Below are 27,540 nucleotides of genomic sequence, written 5' to 3'. Positions count from 1 at the left end.
TTCAGCTTAGGATGGCCGTAGACATCTTCACACCCTGTATACTGTGGATTTAAGCATCAATAAATCCTTTTCGGAATCGGAGCGTAAGGCGGCAACAGAGCAAAATGTCAACGACACCTGGGATTCCCAGCCAGTCTCCCATGCTGGTACTTTCCGAGCCCTAAGCTGGGTAGCAGTCTGCGATCGGATGAGAGCAGGCACGTTCAGCTTAGGATGGCCGTTGACAGCTTCTTGCCCTTTATACTGTGCATTTAAGCATCAATAAATCCTTTTCGGAATCGGAAACGGAAGGCGGCAACAGAGCAAAATGTCAACGGCAGCCGGGATTCCGAGCCAGTGTCCCATGCCGGTACTTACCGGGCCCTAAGATCTGTACCAGTCTGCGATCTGACAAGAGCAGGCGCGTTAAGCTTAGGATGGCCGTCGACAGCTTCACACCTTGTATACTGTGGATTTAAGCATCAATAAATTCTTTTCGGAATCGGAGCGGAAAGCAGCAATAGAGCAAAATGTCAACGGCACCCAGGATTCCCAGCCAGTCTCCCATGCTGGTACTTACCGGGTCCTAAGCTGGGTAGCAGTCTGCGATCTGACGAGAGCAGGCGCGTTCAGCTTAGGATGGCCATTGACAGCTTCATGCTTTTTATACTGTGCATTTAAGCATCAATAAATCCTTTTCGGAATCGGAGAGGAAGGCGGCAACAGAGCAAAATGTCAATAGCACCTTGGATTGCCAGCCAGTCTCCCATGCCCGTACTTGCCGGGCAGCAGTCTGCGATCTGACAAGAACAGGCACATTCAGCTTAGGATAGCCGTAGACGGCTTCACACCCTGTATACTGTGGATTTAAGCATCAATAAATCCTTTTCGGAATCGGAGCGGAAGGCGGCTACAGAGCAAAATGTCAACAACACCTGGGATTCCCAGCCAGTCTCCCATGCTAGTACTTACCGGGCCCTAAGCTGGGTAGCAGTCTGCGAACTGACGAGAGCAGGCGCGTTCAGCTTAGGATGGCCGTTGACAGCTTCACACCCTTTATACTGTGCATTTAAGCATCAATAAATCCTTTTCCGAATCGGAGCGGAAGGCAGCAACAAATTAAAATGTCAACTGCACCCGGGATTCCCAGCCAGTCTCCCATGCTGGTACTTACCAGGCCCTAAGCTGGGTAGCAGTCTGCGATCTGACGAGAGCAGGCGCGTTCAGCTTCGGATGGCCGTTGACAGCTTCACACTTTGTATACTGTGCATTTAAGCATCAATAAATCCTTTTCGGAATCGGAACTGAAGGCGGCATAAGAGCAAAATGTCAACGGCAACCGGGATTCCCAGCCAGTCTCCCATGCCAGTACTTACCGGGCCCTAAACTGGGTAGCAGTCTGCGATGTGACGAGAGCAGGCGCGTTCAGCTTAGGATGGCCATTGACAGCTTCATGATTTTTATACTGCGCATTTAAGCATCAATAAATCCTTTTTCGGAATCGGAGCGGAAGGCGGCAACAGAGCAAAATGTCAACTGCACCCGGGATTCCCAGCCAGTCTCCCATGCCGGTACTTAATGGGCCCTAGGCTGGGTAGCAGTCTGCGATCTTACGAGAGCAGGCGCGTTCAGCTTAGGATGGCCATTGACAGCTTCATGCTTTTTATACTGTGCATTTAAGCATCAATAAATCCTTTTCGGAATCGGAACGGAAGGCGGCAACAGAGCATAATGTCAACTGCACCCGGGATTCCCAGGTGCATTTAAGCATCAATAAATATTTTTATTAATCGGAGAGGAAGGCGGCAACAAAGCAAAATGTCAACGGCACCTTGGATTGCCAGCCAGTCTCCCATGCCGGTAACTGCCGGGCAGCGGTCTGCGATCTGAGGAGAGCAGGCACGTTCAGGCTTAGGATGGCTGTTGACAGCTTCACACCCTGTGTATTGTGGATTTAAGCATCAATAAATCCTTTTCCGAATCGGAGCGGAAGGCGGCAACAGATTAAAATGTCAACTGCACCCGGGATTCCCAGCCAGTCTCCCATGCTGGTACTTACAGGGCCCTAAGCTGGGTAGAAGTCTGCGATCTGACGAGAGCAGGCGCGTTCAGCTTAGGATGGCCGTTGACAGCTTCACACTTTGTATACTGTGGATTTAAGTATCAATAAATAATTTTCAGACTCGTAGCAGAAACAGAGCAAAATGTCAACTCCACCCGGGATTCCCAGCCAGTCTCCCATGCTGGTACTTACCGGGCCCTAAGCTGGGTAGCAGTCTGCAATCTGACGAGAGCAGGCGCGTTCAGCTTAGGATGGCCGTTGACAGCTGCACGCCCTTTATACTGTGCATTTAAGCATCAATAAATCCTTTTCCGAATCGGAGCGGAAGGCAGCAACAGATTAAAATGTCAACTGCACCCGGGATTCCCAGCCAGTCTCCCATGCTGGTACTTACCAGGCCCTAAGCTGGGTAGCAGTCTGCGATCTGACGAGAGCAGGCGCGTTCAGCTTAGGATGGCCGTTGACAGCTTCATGCTTTTTATACTGTGCATTTAAGCATCAATAAATCCTTTTCGGAATCGGAACGGAAGGCGGCAACAGGGCATAATGTCAACTGCACCCGGGATTCCCAGCCAGTCTCCCATGCCGGTACTTACTGGGCCCTAAGCTGGGTAGCAGTCTGCGATCTGACGAGAGCAGGCGCGTTCAGCTTAGGATGGCCGTTGACATCTTCACGCCTTGTATACTGTGGATTTAAGCATCAATAAATATTTTTATTAATCGGAGAGGAAGGCGGCAACAAAGCAAAATTTTAACGGCACCTTGGATTGCCAGCCAGTCTCCCATGCCGGTAACTGCCGGGCAGCAGTCTGCGATCTGAGGAGAAGCAGGCACGTTCAGGCTTAGGATGGCCGTTGACAGCTTCACACCCTGTGTATTGTGGATTTAAGCATCAATAAATCCTTTTCCGAATCGGAGAGGAAGGCGGCAACAGATTAAAGTGTCAACTGCACCCGGGATTCCCAGACAGTCTCCCATGCTGGTACTTACCAGGCCCTAAGCTGGGTAATAGTCTGCGATCTGACAAGAACAGGCGCATTCAGCTTAGGATGGCCGTAGACATCTTCACACCCTGTATACTGTGGATTTAAGCATCAATAAATCGTAAGCGTAAGGAGCGTAAGGCGGCAACAGAGCAAAAGGTCAACTGCACCTGGGATTCCCAGCCAGTCTCCCATGCTGGTACTTACCGGGCCCTAAGCTGGGTAGCAGTCTGCGTTCTGACGAGAGCAGGCACGTTCAGCTTAGGATGGCCGTTGACAGCTTCTCGCCCTTTATACTGTGCATTTAAGCATCAATAAATCCTTTTCGGAATCGGAAACGGAAGGCGGCAACAGAGCAAAATGTCAACGGCAGCCGGGATTCCCAGCCAGTGTCCCATGCCGGTACTTACCGGCCCAAAGATCTGTACCAGTCTGCGATCTGATAAGAGCAGGCGCGTTAAGCTTAGGATGGCCGTCGACAGCTTCACACCTTGTATACTGTGGATTTAAGCATCAATAAATTATTTTCGGAATCGGAGCGGAAGGCAGCAATAGAGCAAAATGTCAACCGCACCCGGGATTCCCAGCCAGTCTCCCATGCCAGTACTTACCGGGCCCTAAGCTGGGTAGCAGTCTGCGATCTGACGAGAGCAGGCACGTTCAGCTTAGGACAGCCATTGACAGCTTCATGCTTTTTATACTGTGCATTTAAGCATCAATAAATCCTTTTCGGAATCGGAGAGGAAGGCGGCAACAGAGCAAAATGTCAATAGCACCTTGGATTGCCAGCCAGTCTCCCATGCCCGTACTTGCCGGGCAGCAGTCTGCGATCTGACAAGAACAGGCATATTCAGCTTAGGATAGCCGTAGACGGCTTCACATCCTGTATACTGTGGATTTAAGCATCAATAAATCCTTTTCGGAATCGGAGCGGAAGGCGGCTACAGAGCAAAATGTCAACAACACCTGGGATTCCCAGACGGTCTCCTATGCTGGTACCTACCGGGCCCTAAGCTGGGTAGCAGTCTGCGATCTGACGAGAGCAGGCGCGTTCAGCTTAGGATGGCCGTTGACAGCTTCACGCCCTTTATACTGTGCATTTAAGCATCAATAAATCCTTTTCCGAATCGGAGCGGAAGGCGGCAACAGATTAAAATGTCAACTGCACCCGGGATTCCCAGCCAGTCTCCCATGCTGGTACTTACCAGGCCCTAAGCTGGGTATCAGTCTGCGATCTGACGAGAGCAGGCGCATTCAGCTTAGGATGGCCGTTGACAGGTTCACACTTTGTATACTGTGCATTTAAGCATCAATAAATCCTTTTCGGAATCGGAACGGAAGGCGGCAACAGAGCAAAATGTCAACGGCAGCCGGGATTCCCAGCCAGTGTCCCATGCCGGTACTTACCGGGCCCTAAGATCTGTACCAGTCTGCGATCTGACGAGAGCAGGCGCGTTAAGCTTAGGATGGCCGTTGACAGCTTCACACCTTGTATACTGTGGATTTAAGCATCAATAAATTCTTTTCGGAATCGGAGCGGAAGGCAGCAATAGAGCAAAATGTCAATGGCAACCGGTATTCCCAGCCAGTCTCCCATGCCAGTACTTACCGGGCCCTAAGCTGGGTAGCAGTCTGCAATCTGACGAGAGCAGGCGCGTTCAGCTTAGGATGGCCATTGACAGCTTCATGCTTTTTATACTGTGCATTTAAGCATCAATAAATCCTTTTCGGAATCGGAACGGAAGGCGGCAACAGAGCAAAATGTCAACTGCACCCGGATTCCCAGCCAGTCTCCCATGCCGGTACTTACTGGGCCCTAAGCTGGGTAGCGGTCTGCGATCTGACGAGAGCAGGCGCGTTCAGCTTAGGATGGCCGTTGACATCTTCACGCCTTGTATATTGTGGATTTAAGCATCAATAAATATTTTTGTTAATCGGAGAGGAAGGCGGCAACAGAGCAAAATGTCAATGGCACCTTGTATTGCCAGCCAGTCTCCCATGCCGGTAACTGCCGGGCAGCAGTCTGTGATCTGAGGAGAGCAGGCACGTTCAGGCTTAGGATGGCCGTTGACAGCTTCACACCCTGTGTGTTGTGGATTTAAGCATCAATAAATCCTTTTCCGAATCGGAGCGGAAGGCGGCAACAGATTAAAATGTCAACTGCACCCGGGATTCCCAGCCAGTCTCCCATGCTGGTACTTACCAGGCCCTAAGCTGGGTAGAAGTCTGCGATCTGACGAGAGCAGGCGCGTTCAGCTTAGGATGGCCGTTGACAGCTTCACACTTTGTATAATGTGGATTTAAGCATCAATAAATAATTTTCGGACTCGTAGCAGAAACAGAGCAAAATGTCAACTCCACCCGGGATTCCCAGCCAGTCTCCCATGCTGGTACTTACCAGGCCTGAAGCTGGGTAGCAGTCTGCGATCTGACGAGAACAGGCGCATTCAGCTTAGGATGGCCGTAGACATCTTCACACCCTGTATACTGTGGATTTAAGCATCAATAAATCCTTTTCGGAATCGGAGCGTAAGGCGGCAACAGAGCAAAATGTCAACGACACCTGGGATTCCCAGCCAGTCTCCCATGCTGGTACTTTCCGAGCCCTAAGCTGGGTAGCAGTCTGCGATCGGATGAGAGCAGGCACGTTCAGCTTAGGATGGCCGTTGACAGCTTCTTGCCCTTTATACTGTGCATTTAAGCATCAATAAATCCTTTTCGGAATCGGAAACGGAAGGCGGCAACAGAGCAAAATGTCAACGGCAGCCGGGATTCCGAGCCAGTGTCCCATGCCGGTACTTACCGGGCCCTAAGATCTGTACCAGTCTGCGATCTGACAAGAGCAGGCGCGTTAAGCTTAGGATGGCCGTCGACAGCTTCACACCTTGTATACTGTGGATTTAAGCATCAATAAATTCTTTTCGGAATCGGAGCGGAAAGCAGCAATAGAGCAAAATGTCAACGGCACCCAGGATTCCCAGCCAGTCTCCCATGCTGGTACTTACCGGGTCCTAAGCTGGGTAGCAGTCTGCGATCTGACGAGAGCAGGCGCGTTCAGCTTAGGATGGCCATTGACAGCTTCATGCTTTTTATACTGTGCATTTAAGCATCAATAAATCCTTTTCGGAATCGGAGAGGAAGGCGGCAACAGAGCAAAATGTCAATAGCACCTTGGATTGCCAGCCAGTCTCCATGCCCGTACTTGCCGGGCAGCAGTCTGCGATCTGACAAGAACAGGCACATTCAGCTTAGGATAGCCGTAGACGGCTTCACACCCTGTATACTGTGGATTTAAGCATCAATAAATCCTTTTCGGAATCGGAGCGGAAGGCGGCTACAGAGCAAAATGTCAACAACACCTGGGATTCCCAGCCAGTCTCCCATGCTAGTACTTACCGGGCCCTAAGCTGGGTAGCAGTCTGCGAACTGACGAGAGCAGGCGCGTTCAGCTTAGGATGGCCGTTGACAGCTTCACGCCCTTTATACTGTGCATTTAAGCATCAATAAATCCTTTTCCGAATCGGAGCGGAAGGCAGCAACAAATTAAAATGTCAACTGCACCCGGGATTCCCAGCCAGTCTCCCATGCTGGTACTTACCAGGCCCTAAGCTGGGTAGCAGTCTGCGATCTGACGAGAGCAGGCGCGTTCAGCTTCGGATGGCCGTTGACAGCTTCACACTTTGTATACTGTGCATTTAAGCATCAATAAATCCTTTTCGGAATCGGAACTGAAGGCGGCATAAGAGCAAAATGTCAACGGCAACCGGGATTCCCAGCCAGTCTCCCATGCCAGTACTTACCGGGCCCTAAACTGGGTAGCAGTCTGCGATGTGACGAGAGCAGGCGCGTTCAGCTTAGGATGGCCATTGACAGCTTCATGATTTTTATACTGCGCATTTAAGCATCAATAAATCCTTTTTCGGAATCGGAGCGGAAGGCGGCAACAGAGCAAAATGTCAACTGCACCCGGGATTCCCAGCCAGTCTCCCATGCCGGTACTTACTGAGCCCTAAGCTGGGTAGCAGTCTGCGATCTGACGAGAGCAGGCACGTTCAGCTTAGGATGGCCATTGACAGCTTCATGATTTTTATACTGTGCATTTAAGCATCAATAAATCCTTTTCGGAATCGGAACGGAAGGCGGCAACAGAGCAAAATGTCAACTGCACCCGGGATTCCCAGCCAGTCTCCCATGCCGGTACTTAATGGGCCCTAGGCTGGGTAGCAGTCTGCGATCTTACGAGAGCAGGCGCGTTCAGCTTAGGATGGCCATTGACAGCTTCATGCTTTTTATACTGTGCATTTAAGCATCAATAAATCCTTTTCGGAATCGGAACGGAAGGCGGCAACAGAGCATAATGTCAACTGCACCCGGGATTCCCAGGTGCATTTAAGCATCAATAAATATTTTTATTAATCGGAGAGGAAGGCGGCAACAAAGCAAAATGTCAACGGCACCTTGGATTGCCAGCCAGTCTCCCATGCCGGTAACTGCCGGGCAGCGGTCTGCGATCTGAGGAGAGCAGGCACGTTCAGGCTTAGGATGGCTGTTGACAGCTTCACACCCTGTGTATTGTGGATTTAAGCATCAATAAATCCTTTTCCGAATCGGAGCGGAAGGCGGCAACAGATTAAAATGTCAACTGCACCCGGGATTCCCAGCCAGTCTCCCATGCTGGTACTTACAGGGCCCTAAGCTGGGTAGAAGTCTGCGATCTGACGAGAGCAGGCGCGTTCAGCTTAGGATGGCCGTTGACAGCTTCACACTTTGTATACTGTGGATTTAAGTATCAATAAATAATTTTCAGACTCGTAGCAGAAACAGAGCAAAATGTCAACTCCACCCGGGATTCCCAGCCAGTCTCCCATGCTGGTACTTACCGGGCCCTAAGCTGGGTAGCAGTCTGCAATCTGACGAGAGCAGGCGCGTTCAGCTTAGGATGGCCGTTGACAGCTGCACGCCCTTTATACTGTGCATTTAAGCATCAATAAATCCTTTTCCGAATCGGAGCGGAAGGCAGCAACAGATTAAAATGTCAACTGCACCCGGGATTCCCAGCCAGTCTCCCATGCTGGTACTTACCAGGCCCTAAGCTGGGTAGCAGTCTGCGATCTGACGAGAGCAGGCGCGTTCAGCTTAGGATGGCCATTGACAGCTTCATGCTTTTATTCTGTGCATTTAGGCATCAATAAATCCTTTTCGGAATCGGAGAGGAAGGCGGCAACAGAGCAAAATGTCAATAGCACCTTGGATTGCCAGCCAGTCTCCCATGCCCGTACTTGCCGGGCAGCAGTCTGCGATCTGACAAGAACATGCACATTCAGCTTAGGATAGCCGTAGACGGCTTCACACCCTGTATATTGTGGATTTAAGCATCAATAAATCCTTTTCGGAATCGGAGCAAAATGTCTACAGAGCAACAGAGCAAAATGTCAACAACACCTGAGATTCCCAGCCAGTCTCCCATGCTGGTACTTACCGGGCCCTAAGCTGGGTAGCAGTCTGCGATCTGACGAGAGCAGGCGCGTTCAGCTTAAGATGGCCGTTAACGGCTTCACACCCTGTATACTGTGGATTTAAGCATCAATAAATCCTTTTCGGAATCGAAGCGGAAGCGGCTACAGAGCAAAATGTCAATAACACCTGGGATTCCCAGCCAGTCTACCATGCTGGTACTTACCGGGCCCTAAGCTGGATAGCAATCTGCGATCTGACGAGAGCAGGCGCGTTCAGCTTAGGATGGCCGTTGACAGCTTCACATTTTGTATACTGTGGATTTAAGCATCAATAAATAATTTTCGGAATCGGAGCAGAAACAGAGCAAAATGTCAACTGCACCCGGGATTCCCAGCCAGTCTCCCATGCTGGTACTTACCAGGCCCGAAGATGGGTAGCAGTCTGCGATCTGACAAGAACAGGTGCATTCAGCTTAGGATGGCCGTAGACATCTTCACACCCTGTATACTGTGGATTTAAGCATCAATAAATCCTTTTCGGAATCAGAGCGGAAGGCGGCAACAGAGCAAAATGTCAAAGACACCTGGGATTCCCAGCCAGTCTCTCATGCTGGTACTTACCGGGCCCTAAGCTGGGTAGCAGTCTGCAATCTGACGAGAGCAGGCGCGGTCAGCTTAGGATGGCCGTTGACAGCTTCACACTTTGTATACTGTGGATTTAAACATCAATAAATAATTTTCGGAATCGGAGCAGAAACAGAGCAAAATTTCAACTGCACCCGGGATTCCCAGCCAGTCTCCCATGCTGGTACTTACCAGGCCCGAAGCTGGATAGCAGTCTGCGATCTGACGAGAACAGGCGCATTCAGCTTAGGATGGCCGTAGACATCTTCACACCCTGTATACTGTGGATTTAAGCATCAATAAATCCTTTTCGGAATCGGAGCAAAATGTCTACAGAGCTACAGAGCAAAATGTCAACAACACCTGAGATTCCCAGCCAGTCTCCCATGCGGGTACTTACCGGGCCCTAAGCTGGATTACAGTCTGCAATCTGACGAGAGCAGGCGCGTTCAGCTTAGGATGGCCGTTGACAGCTTCACGCCCTGCATACTGTGGATTTAAGCATCAATAAATCCTTTTCGGAATCGGAGCGTAAGGCGGCAACAGAGCAAAATGTCAACGACACCTGAGATTCCCAGCCAGTCTCCCATGCTGGTATTTACCGGGCCCTAAGCTGGGCAGAAGTCTGCGATCTGACGAGAGCAGGCGCGTTCAGCTTAGGATGGCTGTTGACAGCTTCACACTTTGTATACTGTGGATTTAAGCATCAATAAATAATTTTCGGAATCGGAGCAGAAACAGAGTAAAATGTCAACTGCACCCGGGATTCCCAGCCAGTCTCCCATGCTGGTACTTACGAGGCCCGAAGCTGGGAAGCAGTCTGCGATCTGACGAGAACAGGCGCATTCAGCTTAGGATGGCCGTTGACAGCTTCACACTTTGTATACTGTGCATTTAAGCATCAATAAATCCTTTTCGGAATCCGAACGGAAGGTGGCAACAGAGCAAAATGTCAACGGCAGCCGGGATTCCCAGCCAGTGTCCCATGCCGGTACTTACCGGGCCCTAAGATCTGTACCAGTCTGCGATCTGACGAGAGCAGGCGCGTTAAGCTTAGGATGGCCGTCGACAGCTTCACACCTTGTATACTGTGGATTTAAGCATCAATAAATTCTTTTCGGAATCGGAGCGGAAGGCAGCAATAGAGCAAAATGTCAACGGCAACCGGGATTCCCAGCCAGTCTCCCATGCCAGTACTTACCGGGCCCTAAGCTGGGTAGCAGTCTGCGATCTGACGAGAGCAGGCGCGTTCAGCTTAGGATGGCCGTTGACATCTTCACGCTTTGTATATTGTGGATTTAAGCATCAATAAATATTTTTATTAATCGGAGAGGAAGGCGGCAACAGAGCAAAATGTCAATGGCACCTTGGATTGCCAGCCAGTCTCCCATGCCGGTAACTGCCGGGCAGCAGTCTGCGATCCGAGGAGAGCAGGCACGTTCAGGCTTAGGATGGCCGTTGACAGCTTCACACCCTGTATATTGTGGATTTAAGCATCAATAAATCCTTTTCCGAATCGGAGCGGAAGGCGGCAACAGATTAAAATGTCAACTGCACCCGGGATTCCCAGCCAGTCTCCCATGCTGGTACTTACCAGGCCCAAAGCAGTGTAGCAGTCTGCGATCTGACGAGAGCAGGCGCGTTCAGCTTAGGATGGCCGTTGACAGCTTCACACTTTGTATACTGTGGATTTAAGCATCAATATATAATTTTCGGAATCGGAGCAGAGCAAAATTTCAACTGCACCCGGGATTCCCAGCCAGTCTCCCATGCTGGTACTTACCAGGCCCGAAGCTGGGTAGCAGTCTGCGATCTGACGAGAACAGGCGCATTCAGCTTAGGATGGCCGTAGACATCTTCACACCCTGTATACTGTGGATTTAAGCATCAATAAATCCTTTTCGGAATCGGAGCGGAAGGCGTCAACAGAGCAAAATGTCAACGACACCTGGGATTCCCAGCCAGTCTCCCATGCTGGTATTTACCGGGCCCTAAGCTGGGTAGCAGTCTGCGATCTGACGAGAGCAGGCGCGTTCAGCTTAGGATGGCCGTTGACAGCTTCTCACCCTTTATACTGTGCATTTAGGCATCAATAAATCCTTTTCGGAATCGGAACGGAAGGCGGCAACAGAGCAAAATGTCAACGGCAGCCGGGATTCCCAGCCAGTGTCCCATGCCGGTACTTACCGGGCCCTAAGATCTGTACCAGTCTGCGATCTGACGAGAGCAGGCGCGTTAAGCTTAGGATGGCCGTCGACAGCTTCACACCTTGTATACTGTGGATTAAAGCATCAATAAATTCTTTTCGGAATCGGAGCGGAAGGCAGCAATAGAGCAAAATGTCTACGGCACCCGGGAATCCCAGCCAGTCTCCCATGCCAGTACTTACCGGGCCCTATGCTGGGTAGCAGTCTGCGCTCTGACGAGAGCAGGCGCGTTCAGCTTAGGATGGCCATTGACAGCTTTGTTATTATTATACTTTGCATTTAAGCATCAATAAATTATTTTCGGAATCGGAGCGGAAGGCAGCAATATGTCAACGGCACCCGGGATTCCCAGCCAGTCTCCCATGCCAATACTTACCAGGCCCTAAGCTGGGTAGCAGTCTGCGATCTGACGAGAGCAGGCACGTTCAGCTTAGGATGGCCATTGACAGCTTCATGCTTTTTATAATGTGCATTTAAGCATCAATAAATCCTTTTCGGAATCGGAACGGAAGGCGGCAACAGAGCAAAATGTCAACTGCACCCGGGATTCCCAGCCAGTCTCCCATGCTGGTACTTACCGGGCCCTAAGCTGGGCAGAAGTCTGCGATCTGACGAGAGCAGGCGCGTTCAGCTTAGGATGGCTGTTGACAGCTTCACACTTTGTATACTGTGGATTTAAGCATCAATAAATAATTTTCGGAATCGGAGCAGAAACAGAGTAAAATGTCAACTGCACCCGGGATTCCCAGCCAGTCTCCCATGCTGGTACTTACGAGGCCCGAAGCTGGGAAGCAGTCTGCGATCTGACGAGAACAGGCGCATTCAGCTTAGGATGGCCGTTGACAGCTTCACACTTTGTATACTGTGCATTTAAGCATCAATAAATCCTTTTCGCAATCAGAACGGAAGGCGGCAACAGAGCAAAATGTCAACGGCAGCCGGGATTCCCAGCCAGTGTCCCATGCCGGTACTTACCGGGCCCTAAGATCTGTACCAGTCTGCGATCTGACGAGAGCAGGCGCGTTAAGCTTAGGATGGCCGTCGACAGCTTCACACCTTGTATACTGTGGATTTAAGCATCAATAAATTCTTTTCGGAATCGGAGCGGAAGGCAGCAATAGAGCAAAATGTCAACGGCAACCGGGATTCCCAGCCAGTCTCCCATGCCAGTACTTACCGGGCCCTAAGCTGGGTAGCAGTCTGCGATCTGACGAGAGCAGGCGCGTTCAGCTTAGGATGGCCGTTGACATCTTCACGCCTTGTATATTGTGGATTTAAGCATCAATAAATATTTTTATTAATCGGAGAGGAAGGCGGCAACAGAGCAAAATGTCAATGGCACCTTGGATTGCCAGCCAGTCTCCCATGCCGGTAACTGCCGGGCAGCAGTCTGCGATCCGAGGAGAGCAGGCACGTTCAGGCTTAGGATGGCCGTTGACAGCTTCACACCCTGTATATTGTGGATTTAAGCATCAATAAATCCTTTTCCGAATCGGAGCGGAAGGCGGCAACAGATTAAAATGTCAACTGCACCCGGGATTCCCAGCCAGTCTCCCATGCTGGTACTTACCAGGCCCAAAGCAGTGTAGCAGTCTGCGATCTGACGAGAGCAGGCGCGTTCAGCTTAGGATGGCCGTTGACAGCTTCACACTTTGTATACTGTGGATTTAAGCATCAATAAATAATTTTCGGAATCGGAGCAGAAGCAGAGCAAAATTTCAACTGCACCCGGGATTCCCAGCCAGTCTCCCATGCTGGTACTTACCAGGCCCGAAGCTGGGTAGCAGTCTGCGATCTGACGAGAACAGGCGCATTCAGCTTAGGATGGCCGTAGACATCTTCACACCCTGTATACTGTGGATTTAAGCATCAATAAATCCTTTTCGGAATCGGAGCGGAAGGCGGCAACAGAGCAAAATGTCAACGACACCTGGGATTCCCAGCCAGTCTCCCATGCTGGTATTTACCGGGCCCTAAGCTGGGTAGCAGTCTGCGATCTGACGAGAGCAGGCGCGTTCAGCTTAGGATGGCCGTTGACAGCTTCTCGCCCTTTATACTGTGCATTTAGGCATCAATAAATCCTTTTCGGAATCGGAACGGAAGGCGGCAACAGAGCAAAATGTCAACGGCAGCCGGGATTCCCAGCCAGTGTCCCATGCCGGTACTTACCGGGCCCTAAGATCTGTACCAGTCTGCGATCTGACGAGAGCAGGCGCGTTAAGCTTAGGATGGCCGTCGACAGCTTCACACCTTGTATACTGTGGATTTAAGCATCAATAAATTCTTTTCGGAATCGGAGCGGAAGGCAGCAATAGAGCAAAATGTCTACGGCACCCGGGAATCCCAGCCAGTCTCCCATGCCAGTACTTACCGGGCCCTAAGCTGGGTAGCAGTCTGCGATCTGACGAGAGCAGGCGCGTTCAGCTTAGGATGGCCATTGACAGCTTTGTTATTATTATACTTTGCATTTAAGCATCAATAAATTATTTTCGGAATCGGAGCGGAAGGCAGCAATATGTCAACGGCACCCGGGATTCCCAGCCAGTCTCCCATGCCAATACTTACCAGGCCCTAAGCTGGGTAGCAGTCTGCGATCTGACGAGAGCAGGCACGTTCAGCTTAGGATGGCCATTGACAGCTTCATGCTTTTTATAATGTGCATTTAAGCATCAATAAATCCTTTTCGGAATCGGAACGGAAGGCGGCAACAGAGCAAAATGTCAACTGCACCAGGGATTCCCAGCCAGTCTCCCATGCCGGTACTTACTGGGCCCTAAGCTGCGTAGCAGTCTGCGATCAGACGAGAGCAGGCACGTTCAGCTTAGGATGGCCGTTGACAGCTTCTCGCCCTTTATACTGTGCATTTAAGCATCAATAAATCCTTTTCGGAATCGGAACGGAAGGCAGCAACAGAGCAAAATGTCAACGGCAGCCGGGATTCCCAGCCAGTGTCCTATGCCGGTACTTACCGGGCCCTAAGATCTGTACCAGTCTGCGATCTAACGAGAGCAGGCGCGTTAAGCTTAGGATGGCCGTCGACAGCTTCACACCTTGTATACTGTGGATTTAAGCATCAATAAATTATTTTCGGAATCGGAGCGGAAGGCAGCAATAGAGCAAAATGTCAACGGCACCTGGGATTCCCAGCCAGTCTCCCATGACAGTATTTACCGGGCCCTAAGCTGGGTAGCAGTCTGCGATCTGACGAGAGCAGGCGCGTTCAGCTTAGGATGGCCATTGACAGCTTCATGCTTTTTATACTGTGCATTTAAGCATCAATAAATCCTTTTCGGAATCGGAACGGAAGGCGGCAACAGAGCAAAATGTCAACGGCAGCCGGGATTCCCAGCCAGTGTCCCATGCCGGTACTTACCGGGCCCTAAGATCTGTACCAGTCTGCGATCTGACGAGAGCAGGCGCGTTAAGCTTAGGATGGCCGTCGACAGCTTCACACCTTTTATACTGTGGATTTAAGCATCAATAAATTATTTTCGGAATCGGAGCGGAAGGCAGCAATATGTCAACGGCACCCGGGATTCCCAGCCAGTCTCCCATGCCAATACTTACCAGGCCCTAAAATGGGTAGCAGTCTGCGATCTGACGAGAGCAGGCACGTTCAGCTTAGGATGGCCATTGACAGCTTCATGCTTTTTATATTGTGCATTTAAGCATCAATAAATCCTTTTCGGAATCGGAACGGAACGCGGCAACAGAGCAAAATGTCAACTGCACCCGGGATTCCCAGCCAGTCTCCCATGCCGGTACTTACTGGGCCCTAAGCTGCGTAGTAGTCTGCGATCTGACGAGAGCAGGCGCGTTCAGCTTAGGATGGCCGTTGACAGCTTCTCGCCCTTTATACTGTGCATTTAAGCATCAATAAATCCTTTTCGGAATCGGAACGGAAGGCAGCAACAGAGCAAAATGTCAACGGCCGCCGGGATTCCCAGCCAGTGTCCCATGCCGGTACTTACCGGGCCCTAAGATCTGTACCAGTCTGCGATCTGACGAGAGCAGGCGCGTTAAGCTTAGGATGGCCGTCGACAGCTTCACACCTTGTATACTGTGGATTTAAGCATCAATAAATTCTTTTCGGAATCGGAGCGGAAGGCAGCCATAGAGCAAAATGTCAACGGCAACCGGGATTCCCAGCCAGTCTCCCATGCCAGTACTTACCGGGCCCTAAGCTGGGTAGCAGTCTTCGATCTGACGAGAGCAGGCGCGTTCAGCTTAGGATGGCCATTGACAGCTTCATGATTTTTATACTGTGCATTTAAGCATCAATAAATCCTTTTCGGAATCGGAACGGAAGGCGGCAACAGAGCAAAATGTCAACTGCACCCGGGATTCCCTGCTAGTCTCCCATGTCGGTACTTACTGGGCCCGAAGCTGGGTAGCAGTCTGTGATTTGACGAGAGCAGGCGCGTTCAGCTTAGGATGGCCGTTGACATCTTCACACCTTGTATATTGTGGATTTAAGCATCAATAAATATTTTTATTAATCGGAGAGGAAGGCGGCAACAGAGCAAAATGTCAATGGCACCTTGGATTGCCAGCCAGTCTCCCATGCCGGTATCTGCCGGGCAGCAGTCTGCGATCTGAGGAGAGCAGGCACATTCAGGCTTAGGATGGCCGTTGACAGCTTCACACCCTGTGTATTGTGGATTTAAGCATCAATAAATTATTTTTCCGAATCGGAGCGGAAGGCGGCAACAGATTAAAATGTCAACTGCACCCGGGATTCCCAGCCAGTCTCCCATGCTGGTACTTACCAGGCCCTAAGCTGGGTAGAAGTCTGCGATCTGACGAGAGCAGGCGCGTTCAGCTTAGGATGGCCGTTGACAGCTTCACACTTTGTATACTGTGGATTTAAGCATCAATAAATAATTTTCGGACTCGTAGCAGAAACAGAGCAAAATGTCAACTCCACCCGGGATTCCCAGCCAGTCTCCCATGCTGGTACTTACCAGGCCTGAAGCTGGGTAGCAGTCTGCGATCTGACGAGAACAGGCGCATTCAGCTTAGGATGGCCGTAGACATCTTCACACCCTGTATACTGTGGATTTAAGCATCAATAAATCCTTTTCGGAATCGGAGCGTAAGGCGGCAACAGAGCAAAATGTCAACGACACCTGGGATTCCCAGCCAGTCTCCCATGCTGGTACTTTCCGAGCCCTAAGCTGGGTAGCAGTCTGCGATCGGATGAGAGCAGGCACGTTCAGCTTAGGATGGCCGTTGACAGCTTCTTGCCCTTTATACTGTGCATTTAAGCATCAATAAATCCTTTTCGGAATCGGAAACGGAAGGCGGCAACAGAGCAAAATGTCAACGGCAGCCGGGATTCCGAGCCAGTGTCCCATGCCGGTACTTACCGGGCCCTAAGATCTGTACCAGTCTGCGATCTGACAAGAGCAGGCGCGTTAAGCTTAGGATGGCCGTCGACAGCTTCACACCTTGTATACTGTGGATTTAAGCATCAATAAATTCTTTTCGGAATCGGAGCGGAAAGCAGCAATAGAGCAAAATGTCAACGGCACCCAGGATTCCCAGCCAGTCTCCCATGCTGGTACTTACCGGGTCCTAAGCTGGGTAGCAGTCTGCGATCTGACGAGAGCAGGCGCGTTCAGCTTAGGATGGCCATTGACAGCTTCATGCTTTTTATACTGTGCATTTAAGCATCAATAAATCCTTTTCGGAATCGGAGAGGAAGGCGGCAACAGAGCAAAATGTCAATAGCACCTTGGATTGCCAGCCAGTCTCCCATGCCCGTACTTGCCGGGCAGCAGTCTGCGATCTGACAAGAACAGGCACATTCAGCTTAGGATAGCCGTAGACGGCTTCACACCCTGTATACTGTGGATTTAAGCATCAATAAATCCTTTTCGGAATCGGAGCGGAAGGCGGCTACAGAGCAAAATGTCAACAACACCTGGGATTCCCAGCCAGTCTCCCATGCTAGTACTTACCGGGCCCTAAGCTGGGTAGCAGTCTGCGAACTGACGAGAGCAGGCGCGTTCAGCTTAGGATGGCCGTTGACAGCTTCACGCCCTTTATACTGTGCATTTAAGCATCAATAAATCCTTTTCCGAATCGGAGCGGAAGGCAGCAACAAATTAAAATGTCAACTGCACCCGGGATTCCCAGCCAGTCTCCCATGCTGGTACTTACCAGGCCCTAAGCTGGGTAGCAGTCTGCGATCTGACGAGAGCAGGCGCGTTCAGCTTCGGATGGCCGTTGACAGCTTCACACTTTGTATACTGTGCATTTAAGCATCAATAAATCCTTTTCGGAATCGGAACTGAAGGCGGCATAAGAGCAAAATGTCAACGGCAACCGGGATTCCCAGCCAGTCTCCCATGCCAGTACTTACCGGGCCCTAAACTGGGTAGCAGTCTGCGATGTGACGAGAGCAGGCGCGTTCAGCTTAGGATGGCCATTGACAGCTTCATGATTTTTATACTGCGCATTTAAGCATCAATAAATCCTTTTTCGGAATCGGAGCGGAAGGCGGCAACAGAGCAAAATGTCAACTGCACCCGGGATTCCCAGCCAGTCTCCCATGCCGGTACTTAATGGGCCCTAGGCTGGGTAGCAGTCTGCGATCTTACGAGAGCAGGCGCGTTCAGCTTAGGATGGCCATTGACAGCTTCATGCTTTTTATACTGTGCATTTAAGCATCAATAAATCCTTTTCGGAATCGGAACGGAAGGCGGCAACAGAGCATAATGTCAACTGCACCCGGGATTCCCAGGTGCATTTAAGCATCAATAAATATTTTTATTAATCGGAGAGGAAGGCGGCAACAAAGCAAAATGTCAACGGCACCTTGGATTGCCAGCCAGTCTCCCATGCCGGTAACTGCCGGGCAGCGGTCTGCGATCTGAGGAGAGCAGGCACGTTCAGGCTTAGGATGGCTGTTGACAGCTTCACACCCTGTGTATTGTGGATTTAAGCATCAATAAATCCTTTTCCGAATCGGAGCGGAAGGCGGCAACAGATTAAAATGTCAACTGCACCCGGGATTCCCAGCCAGTCTCCCATGCTGGTACTTACAGGGCCCTAAGCTGGGTAGAAGTCTGCGATCTGACGAGAGCAGGCGCGTTCAACTTAGGATGGCCGTTGACAGCTTCACACTTTGTATACTGTGGATTTAAGTATCAATAAATAATTTTCAGACTCGTAGCAGAAACAGAGCAAAATGTCAACTCCACCCGGGATTCCCAGCCAGTCTCCCATGCTGGTACTTACCGGGCCCTAAGCTGGGTAGCAGTCTGCAATCTGACGAGAGCAGGCGCGTTCAGCTTAGGATGGCCGTTGACAGCTGCACGCCCTTTATACTGTGCATTTAAGCATCAATAAATCCTTTTCCGAATCGGAGCGGAAGGCAGCAACAGATTAAAATGTCAACTGCACCCGGGATTCCCAGCCAGTCTCCCATGCTGGTACTTACCAGGCCCTAAGCTGGGTAGCAGTCTGCGATCTGACGAGAGCAGGCGCGTTCAGCTTAGGATGGCCGTTGACAGCTTCATGCTTTTTATACTGTGCATTTAAGCATCAATAAATCCTTTTCGGAATCGGAACGGAAGGCGGCAACAGGGCATAATGTCAACTGCACCCGGGATTCCCAGCCAGTCTCCCATGCCGGTACTTACTGGGCCCTAAGCTGGGTAGCAGTCTGCGATCTGACGAGAGCAGGCGCGTTCAGCTTAGGATGGCCGTTGACATCTTCACGCCTTGTATACTGTGGATTTAAGCATCAATAAATATTTTTATTAATCGGAGAGGAAGGCGGCAACAAAGCAAAATTTTAACGGCACCTTGGATTGCCAGCCAGTCTCCCATGCCGGTAACTGCCGGGCAGCAGTCTGCGATCTGAGGAGAAGCAGGCACGTTCAGGCTTAGGATGGCCGTTGACAGCTTCACACCCTGTGTATTGTGGATTTAAGCATCAATAAATCCTTTTCCGAATCGGAGAGGAAGGCGGCAACAGATTAAAGTGTCAACTGCACCCGGGATTCCCAGACAGTCTCCCATGCTGGTACTTACCAGGCCCTAAGCTGGGTAATAGTCTGCGATCTGACAAGAACAGGCGCATTCAGCTTAGGATGGCCGTAGACATCTTCACACCCTGTATACTGTGGATTTAAGCATCAATAAATCGTAAGCGTAAGGAGCGTAAGGCGGCAACAGAGCAAAAGGTCAACTGCACCTGGGATTCCCAGCCAGTCTCCCATGCTGGTACTTACCGGGCCCTAAGCTGGGTAGCAGTCTGCGTTCTGACGAGAGCAGGCACGTTCAGCTTAGGATGGCCGTTGACAGCTTCTCGCCCTTTATACTGTGCATTTAAGCATCAATAAATCCTTTTCGGAATCGGAAACGGAAGGCGGCAACAGAGCAAAATGTCAACGGCAGCCGGGATTCCCAGCCAGTGTCCCATGCCGGTACTTACCGGCCCAAAGATCTGTACCAGTCTGCGATCTGATAAGAGCAGGCGCGTTAAGCTTAGGATGGCCGTCGACAGCTTCACACCTTGTATACTGTGGATTTAAGCATCAATAAATTATTTTCGGAATCGGAGCGGAAGGCAGCAATAGAGCAAAATGTCAACCGCACCCGGGATTCCCAGCCAGTCTCCCATGCCAGTACTTACCGGGCCCTAAGCTGGGTAGCAGTCTGCGATCTGACGAGAGCAGGCACGTTCAGCTTAGGACAGCCATTGACAGCTTCATGCTTTTTATACTGTGCATTTAAGCATCAATAAATCCTTTTCGGAATCGGAGAGGAAGGCGGCAACAGAGCAAAATGTCAATAGCACCTTGGATTGCCAGCCAGTCTCCCATGCCCGTACTTGCCGGGCAGCAGTCTGCGATCTGACAAGAACAGGCATATTCAGCTTAGGATAGCCGTAGACGGCTTCACATCCTGTATACTGTGGATTTAAGCATCAATAAATCCTTTTCGGAATCGGAGCGGAAGGCGGCTACAGAGCAAAATGTCAACAACACCTGGGATTCCCAGACGGTCTCCTATGCTGGTACCTACCGGGCCCTAAGCTGGGTAGCAGTCTGCGATCTGACGAGAGCAGGCGCGTTCAGCTTAGGATGGCCGTTGACAGCTTCACGCCCTTTATACTGTGCATTTAAGCATCAATAAATCCTTTTCCGAATCGGAGCGGAAGGCGGCAACAGATTAAAATGTCAACTGCACCCGGGATTCCCAGCCAGTCTCCCATGCTGGTACTTACCAGGCCCTAAGCTGGGTATCAGTCTGCGATCTGACGAGAGCAGGCGCATTCAGCTTAGGATGGCCGTTGACAGGTTCACACTTTGTATACTGTGCATTTAAGCATCAATAAATCCTTTTCGGAATCGGAACGGAAGGCGGCAACAGAGCAAAATGTCAACGGCAGCCGGGATTCCCAGCCAGTGTCCCATGCCGGTACTTACCGGGCCCTAAGATCTGTACCAGTCTGCGATCTGACGAGAGCAGGCGCGTTAAGCTTAGGATGGCCGTTGACAGCTTCACACCTTGTATACTGTGGATTTAAGCATCAATAAATTCTTTTCGGAATCGGAGCGGAAGGCAGCAATAGAGCAAAATGTCAATGGCAACCGGTATTCCCAGCCAGTCTCCCATGCCAGTACTTACCGGGCCCTAAGCTGGGTAGCAGTCTGCAATCTGACGAGAGCAGGCGCGTTCAGCTTAGGATGGCCATTGACAGCTTCATGCTTTTTATACTGTGCATTTAAGCATCAATAAATCCTTTTCGGAATCGGAACGGAAGGCGGCAACAGAGCAAAATGTCAACTGCACCCGGATTCCCAGCCAGTCTCCCATGCCGGTACTTACTGGGCCCTAAGCTGGGTAGCGGTCTGCGATCTGACGAGAGCAGGCGCGTTCAGCTTAGGATGGCCGTTGACATCTTCACGCCTTGTATATTGTGGATTTAAGCATCAATAAATATTTTTGTTAATCGGAGAGGAAGGCGGCAACAGAGCAAAATGTCAATGGCACCTTGTATTGCCAGCCAGTCTCCCATGCCGGTAACTGCCGGGCAGCAGTCTGTGATCTGAGGAGAGCAGGCACGTTCAGGCTTAGGATGGCCGTTGACAGCTTCACACCCTGTGTGTTGTGGATTTAAGCATCAATAAATCCTTTTCCGAATCGGAGCGGAAGGCGGCAACAGATTAAAATGTCAACTGCACCCGGGATTCCCAGCCAGTCTCCCATGCTGGTACTTACCAGGCCCTAAGCTGGGTAGAAGTCTGCGATCTGACGAGAGCAGGCGCGTTCAGCTTAGGATGGCCGTTGACAGCTTCACACTTTGTATAATGTGGATTTAAGCATCAATAAATAATTTTCGGACTCGTAGCAGAAACAGAGCAAAATGTCAACTCCACCCGGGATTCCCAGCCAGTCTCCCATGCTGGTACTTACCAGGCCTGAAGCTGGGTAGCAGTCTGCGATCTGACGAGAACAGGCGCATTCAGCTTAGGATGGCCGTAGACATCTTCACACCCTGTATACTGTGGATTTAAGCATCAATAAATCCTTTTCGGAATCGGAGCGTAAGGCGGCAACAGAGCAAAATGTCAACGACACCTGGGATTCCCAGCCAGTCTCCCATGCTGGTACTTTCCGAGCCCTAAGCTGGGTAGCAGTCTGCGATCGGATGAGAGCAGGCGCGTTCAGCTTAGGATGGCCGTTGACAGCTTCTTGCCCTTTATACTGTGCATTTAAGCATCAATAAATCCTTTTCGGAATCGGAAACGGAAGGCGGCAACAGAGCAAAATGTCAACGGCAGCCGGGATTCCGAGCCAGTGTCCCATGCCGGTACTTACCGGGCCCTAAGATCTGTACCAGTCTGCGATCTGACAAGAGCAGGCGCGTTAAGCTTAGGATGGCCGTCGACAGCTTCACACCTTGTATACTGTGGATTTAAGCATCAATAAATTCTTTTCGGAATCGGAGCGGAAAGCAGCAATAGAGCAAAATGTCAACGGCACCCAGGATTCCCAGCCAGTCTCCCATGCTGGTACTTACCGGGTCCTAAGCTGGGTAGCAGTCTGCGATCTGACGAGAGCAGGCGCGTTCAGCTTAGGATGGCCATTGACAGCTTCATGCTTTTTATACTGTGCATTTAAGCATCAATAAATCCTTTTCGGAATCGGAGAGGAAGGCGGCAACAGAGCAAAATGTCAATAGCACCTTGGATTGCCAGCCAGTCTCCCATGCCCGTACTTGCCGGGCAGCAGTCTGCGATCTGACAAGAACAGGCACATTCAGCTTAGGATAGCCGTAGACGGCTTCACACCCTGTATACTGTGGATTTAAGCATCAATAAATCCTTTTCGGAATCGGAGCGGAAGGCGGCTACAGAGCAAAATGTCAACAACACCTGGGATTCCCAGCCAGTCTCCCATGCTAGTACTTACCGGGCCCTAAGCTGGGTAGCAGTCTGCGAACTGACGAGAGCAGGCGCGTTCAGCTTAGGATGGCCGTTGACAGCTTCACGCCCTTTATACTGTGCATTTAAGCATCAATAAATCCTTTTCCGAATCGGAGCGGAAGGCAGCAACAAATTAAAATGTCAACTGCACCCGGGATTCCCAGCCAGTCTCCCATGCTGGTACTTACCAGGCCCTAAGCTGGGTAGCAGTCTGCGATCTGACGAGAGCAGGCGCGTTCAGCTTCGGATGGCCGTTGACAGCTTCACACTTTGTATACTGTGCATTTAAGCATCAATAAATCCTTTTCGGAATCGGAACTGAAGGCGGCATAAGAGCAAAATGTCAACGGCAACCGGGATTCCCAGCCAGTCTCCCATGCCAGTACTTACCGGGCCCTAAACTGGGTAGCAGTCTGTGATGTGACGAGAGCAGGCGCGTTCAGCTTAGGATGGCCATTGACAGCTTCATGATTTTTATACTGCGCATTTAAGCATCAATAAATCCTTTTTCGGAATCGGAGCGGAAGGCGGCAACAGAGCAAAATGTCAACTGCACCCGGGATTCCCAGCCAGTCTCCCATGCCGGTACTTACTGAGCCCTAAGCTGGGTAGCAGTCTGCGATCTGACGAGAGCAGGCACGTTCAGCTTAGGATGGCCATTGACAGCTTCATGATTTTTATACTGTGCATTTAAGCATCAATAAATCCTTTTCGGAATCGGAACGGAAGGCGGCAACAGAGCAAAATGTCAACTGCACCCGGGATTCCCAGCCAGTCTCCCATGCCGGTACTTAATGGGCCCTAGGCTGGGTAGCAGTCTGCGATCTTACGAGAGCAGGCGCGTTCAGCTTAGGATGGCCATTGACAGCTTCATGCTTTTTATACTGTGCATTTAAGCATCAATAAATCCTTTTCGGAATCGGAACGGAAGGCGGCAACAGAGCATAATGTCAACTGCACCCGGGATTCCCAGGTGCATTTAAGCATCAATAAATATTTTTATTAATCGGAGAGGAAGGCGGCAACAAAGCAAAATGTCAACGGCACCTTGGATTGCCAGCCAGTCTCCCATGCCGGTAACTGCCGGGCAGCGGTCTGCGATCTGAGGAGAGCAGGCACGTTCAGGCTTAGGATGGCTGTTGACAGCTTCACACCCTGTGTATTGTGGATTTAAGCATCAATAAATCCTTTTCCGAATCGGAGCGGAAGGCGGCAACAGATTAAAATGTCAACTGCACCCGGGATTCCCAGCCAGTCTCCCATGCTGGTACTTACAGGGCCCTAAGCTGGGTAGAAGTCTGCGATCTGACGAGAGCAGGCGCGTTCAGCTTAGGATGGCCGTTGACAGCTTCACACTTTGTATACTGTGGATTTAAGTATCAATAAATAATTTTCAGACTCGTAGCAGAAACAGAGCAAAATGTCAACTCCACCCGGGATTCCCAGCCAGTCTCCCATGCTGGTACTTACCGGGCCCTAAGCTGGGTAGCAGTCTGCAATCTGACGAGAGCAGGCGCGTTCAGCTTAGGATGGCCGTTGACAGCTGCACGCCCTTTATACTGTGCATTTAAGCATCAATAAATCCTTTTCCGAATCGGAGCGGAAGGCAGCAACAGATTAAAATGTCAACTGCACCCGGGATTCCCAGCCAGTCTCCCATGCTGGTACTTACCAGGCCCTAAGCTGGGTAGCAGTCTGCGATCTGACGAGAGCAGGCGCGTTCAGCTTAGGATGGCCGTTGACAGCTTCATGCTTTTTATACTGTGCATTTAAGCATCAATAAATCCTTTTCGGAATCGGAACGGAAGGCGGCAACAGGGCATAATGTCAACTGCACCCGGGATTCCCAGCCAGTCTCCCATGCCGGTACTTACTGGGCCCTAAGCTGGGTAGCAGTCTGCGATCTGACGAGAGCAGGCGCGTTCAGCTTAGGATGGCCGTTGACATCTTCACGCCTTGTATACTGTGGATTTAAGCATCAATAAATATTTTTATTAATCGGAGAGGAAGGCGGCAACAAAGCAAAATTTTAACGGCACCTTGGATTGCCAGCCAGTCTCCCATGCCGGTAACTGCCGGGCAGCAGTCTGCGATCTGAGGAGAAGCAGGCACGTTCAGGCTTAGGATGGCCGTTGACAGCTTCACACCCTGTGTATTGTGGATTTAAGCATCAATAAATCCTTTTCCGAATCGGAGCGGAAGGCGGCAACAGATTAAAGTGTCAACTGCACCCGGGATTCCCAGACAGTCTCCCATGCTGGTACTTACCAGGCCCTAAGCTGGGTAATAGTCTGCGATCTGACAAGAACAGGCGCATTCAGCTTAGGATGGCCGTAGACATCTTCACACCCTGTATACTGTGGATTTAAGCATCAATAAATCGTAAGCGTAAGGAGCGTAAGGCGGCAACAGAGCAAAAGGTCAACTGCACCTGGGATTCCCAGCCAGTCTCCCATGCTGGTACTTACCGGGCCCTAAGCTGGGTAGCAGTCTGCGTTCTGACGAGAGCAGGCACGTTCAGCTTAGGATGGCCGTTGACAGCTTCTCGCCCTTTATACTGTGCATTTAAGCATCAATAAATCCTTTTCGGAATCGGAAACGGAAGGCGGCAACAGAGCAAAATGTCAACGGCAGCCGGGATTCCCAGCCAGTGTCCCATGCCGGTACTTACCGGCCCAAAGATCTGTACCAGTCTGCGATCTGATAAGAGCAGGCGCGTTAAGCTTAGGATGGCCGTCGACAGCTTCACACCTTGTATACTGTGGATTTAAGCATCAATAAATTATTTTCGGAATCGGAGCGGAAGGCAGCAATAGAGCAAAATGTCAACCGCACCCGGGATTCCCAGCCAGTCTCCCATGCCAGTACTTACCGGGCCCTAAGCTGGGTAGCAGTCTGCGATCTGACGAGAGCAGGCACGTTCAGCTTAGGACAGCCATTGACAGCTTCATGCTTTTTATACTGTGCATTTAAGCATCAATAAATCCTTTTCGGAATCGGAGAGGAAGGCGGCAACAGAGCAAAATGTCAACGGCAGCCGGGATTCCCAGCCAGTGTCCCATGCCGGTACTTACCGGGCCCTAAGATCTGTACCAGTCTGCGATCTGACGAGAACAGGCGCATTCAGCTTAGGATGGCCGTAGACATCTTCACACCCTGTATACTGTGGATTTAAGCATCAATAAATCCTTTTCGGAATCGGAGCGTAAGGCGGCAACAGAGCAAAATGTCAATGACACCTGGGATTCCCAGCCAGTCTCCCATGCTGGTACTTAACGGGCCCTAAGCTGGGTAGCAGTCTGCGATCTGACGAGAGCAGGCGCGTTCAGCTTAGGATGGCCGTTGAAAGCTTCACACTTTGTATACTGTGGATTTAAGCATCAATAAATAATTTTCGGAATCGGAGCAGAAATAGAGCAAAATGTCAACTGCACACGGGATTCCCAGCCAGTCTCCCATGCTGGTACTTACCAGGCCCGAAGCTGGGAAGCAGTCTGCGATCTGACGAGAACAGGCGCATTCAGCTTAGGATGGCCATAGACATCTTCACACCCTGTATACTGTGCATTTAAGCATCAATAAATCCTTTTCAGAATCGGAACGGAAGGCGGCAACAGAGCAAAATGTCAACGGCAGCCGGGATTCCCAGCCAGTGTCCCATGCCGGTACTTACCGGGCCCTAAGATCTGTACCAGTCTGCGATCTGACGAGAGCTGGCGCGTTAAGCTTAGGATGGCCGTCGACAGCTTCACACCTTGTATACTGTGGATTTAAGCATCAATAAATTATTTTCGGAATCGGAGCGGAAGGCAGCAATAGAGCAAAATGTCAACGGCACCTGGGATTCCCAGCCAGTCTCCCCTGCCAGTACTTACCGGGCCCTAAGCTGGGTAGCAGTCTGCGATCTGCCGAGAGCAGGCGCGTTCAGCTTACGATGGCCATTGACAGCTTCATGCTTTTTATACTGTGCATTTAAGCATCAATAAATCCTTTTCGGAATCGGAGAGGAAGGCGGCAACAGAGCAAAATGTCAATAGCACCTTGGATTGCCAGCCAGTCTCCCATGCCCGTACTTGCCAGGCAGCAGTCTGCGATCTGACAAGAACAGGCACATTCAGCTTAGGATAGCCGTAGACGGCTTCACACCCTGTATACTGTGGATTTAAGCATCAATAAATCATTTTCGGAATCGAAGCGAAAGGCGGCTACAGAGCAAAAAGTGAACACCACCTGGGATTCCCAGCCAGTCTCCCATGCTGGTACTTAACGGGCCCTAAGCTGGGTAGCAGTCTGCGATCTGACGAGAGCAGGCACGTTCAGCTTAGGATGGCCGTTGACAGCTTCACACTTTGTATACTGTGGATTTAAGCATCAATAAATAATTTTCGGAATCGGAGCAGAAACAGAGCAAAATGTCAACTGCACCCGGGATTCCCAGCCAGCCTCCCATGCTGGTACTTACCAGGCCCGAAGCTGGGAAGCAGTCTGCGATCTGACGAGAACAGGCGCATTCAGCTTAGGATGGCCGTAGACATCTTCACACCCTGTATACTGTGGATTTAAGCATCAATAAATCCTTTTCGGAATCGGAGCGTAAGGCGGCAACAGAGCAAAATGTCAACGGCAGCCGGGATTCCCAGCCAGTGTCCCATGCCGGTACTTACCGGGCCCTAAGATCTGTACCAGTCTGCGATCTGACGAGAGCAGGCGCGTTAAGCTTAGGATGGCCGTCGACAGCTTCACACCTTGTATACTGTGGATTTAAGCATCAATAAATTATTT

General features: G+C 50.7%; 21 pseudogenes; all 21 read right to left on the bottom strand.

The window, feature by feature from the left end:
- Positions 1 to 105: 105 nt before the first annotated feature.
- Positions 106 to 225, bottom strand: LOC130348482 (5S ribosomal RNA; annotated as a pseudogene).
- A 677-nt stretch (positions 226 to 902) lies between these two features.
- On the bottom strand, positions 903 to 1,022 carry LOC130352549 (5S ribosomal RNA; annotated as a pseudogene).
- Positions 1,023 to 2,386: 1,364 nt separating this feature from the next.
- Positions 2,387 to 2,506, bottom strand: LOC130350864 (5S ribosomal RNA; annotated as a pseudogene).
- A 676-nt stretch (positions 2,507 to 3,182) lies between these two features.
- On the bottom strand, positions 3,183 to 3,302 carry LOC130332152 (5S ribosomal RNA; annotated as a pseudogene).
- A 676-nt stretch (positions 3,303 to 3,978) lies between these two features.
- Positions 3,979 to 4,098, bottom strand: LOC130347676 (5S ribosomal RNA; annotated as a pseudogene).
- A 1,477-nt stretch (positions 4,099 to 5,575) lies between these two features.
- LOC130348471 (5S ribosomal RNA) lies at positions 5,576 to 5,695 on the bottom strand (annotated as a pseudogene).
- A 676-nt stretch (positions 5,696 to 6,371) lies between these two features.
- LOC130352548 (5S ribosomal RNA) lies at positions 6,372 to 6,491 on the bottom strand (annotated as a pseudogene).
- A 3,765-nt stretch (positions 6,492 to 10,256) lies between these two features.
- LOC130353129 (5S ribosomal RNA) lies at positions 10,257 to 10,376 on the bottom strand (annotated as a pseudogene).
- Positions 10,377 to 11,040: 664 nt separating this feature from the next.
- LOC130352922 (5S ribosomal RNA) lies at positions 11,041 to 11,160 on the bottom strand (annotated as a pseudogene).
- Positions 11,161 to 12,439: 1,279 nt separating this feature from the next.
- LOC130353127 (5S ribosomal RNA) lies at positions 12,440 to 12,559 on the bottom strand (annotated as a pseudogene).
- Positions 12,560 to 13,229: 670 nt separating this feature from the next.
- LOC130352921 (5S ribosomal RNA) lies at positions 13,230 to 13,349 on the bottom strand (annotated as a pseudogene).
- A 1,084-nt stretch (positions 13,350 to 14,433) lies between these two features.
- Positions 14,434 to 14,553, bottom strand: LOC130352750 (5S ribosomal RNA; annotated as a pseudogene).
- Positions 14,554 to 16,428: 1,875 nt separating this feature from the next.
- Positions 16,429 to 16,548, bottom strand: LOC130348460 (5S ribosomal RNA; annotated as a pseudogene).
- A 677-nt stretch (positions 16,549 to 17,225) lies between these two features.
- Positions 17,226 to 17,345, bottom strand: LOC130352547 (5S ribosomal RNA; annotated as a pseudogene).
- Positions 17,346 to 18,709: 1,364 nt separating this feature from the next.
- LOC130350853 (5S ribosomal RNA) lies at positions 18,710 to 18,829 on the bottom strand (annotated as a pseudogene).
- Positions 18,830 to 19,505: 676 nt separating this feature from the next.
- LOC130332130 (5S ribosomal RNA) lies at positions 19,506 to 19,625 on the bottom strand (annotated as a pseudogene).
- Positions 19,626 to 20,301: 676 nt separating this feature from the next.
- On the bottom strand, positions 20,302 to 20,421 carry LOC130347665 (5S ribosomal RNA; annotated as a pseudogene).
- Positions 20,422 to 21,898: 1,477 nt separating this feature from the next.
- LOC130322520 (5S ribosomal RNA) lies at positions 21,899 to 22,018 on the bottom strand (annotated as a pseudogene).
- A 677-nt stretch (positions 22,019 to 22,695) lies between these two features.
- Positions 22,696 to 22,815, bottom strand: LOC130352546 (5S ribosomal RNA; annotated as a pseudogene).
- A 1,566-nt stretch (positions 22,816 to 24,381) lies between these two features.
- LOC130350845 (5S ribosomal RNA) lies at positions 24,382 to 24,501 on the bottom strand (annotated as a pseudogene).
- Positions 24,502 to 25,177: 676 nt separating this feature from the next.
- Positions 25,178 to 25,297, bottom strand: LOC130332118 (5S ribosomal RNA; annotated as a pseudogene).
- Between the last annotated feature and the right edge of the window lie 2,243 nt (positions 25,298 to 27,540).

Source organism: Hyla sarda, chromosome 1, assembly GCF_029499605.1.
Source record: "Hyla sarda isolate aHylSar1 chromosome 1, aHylSar1.hap1, whole genome shotgun sequence".
NCBI classification, from domain to species: Eukaryota; Metazoa; Chordata; class Amphibia; order Anura; family Hylidae; genus Hyla; species Hyla sarda.
This window is presented reverse-complemented; position numbering and strand designations above follow the sequence as displayed.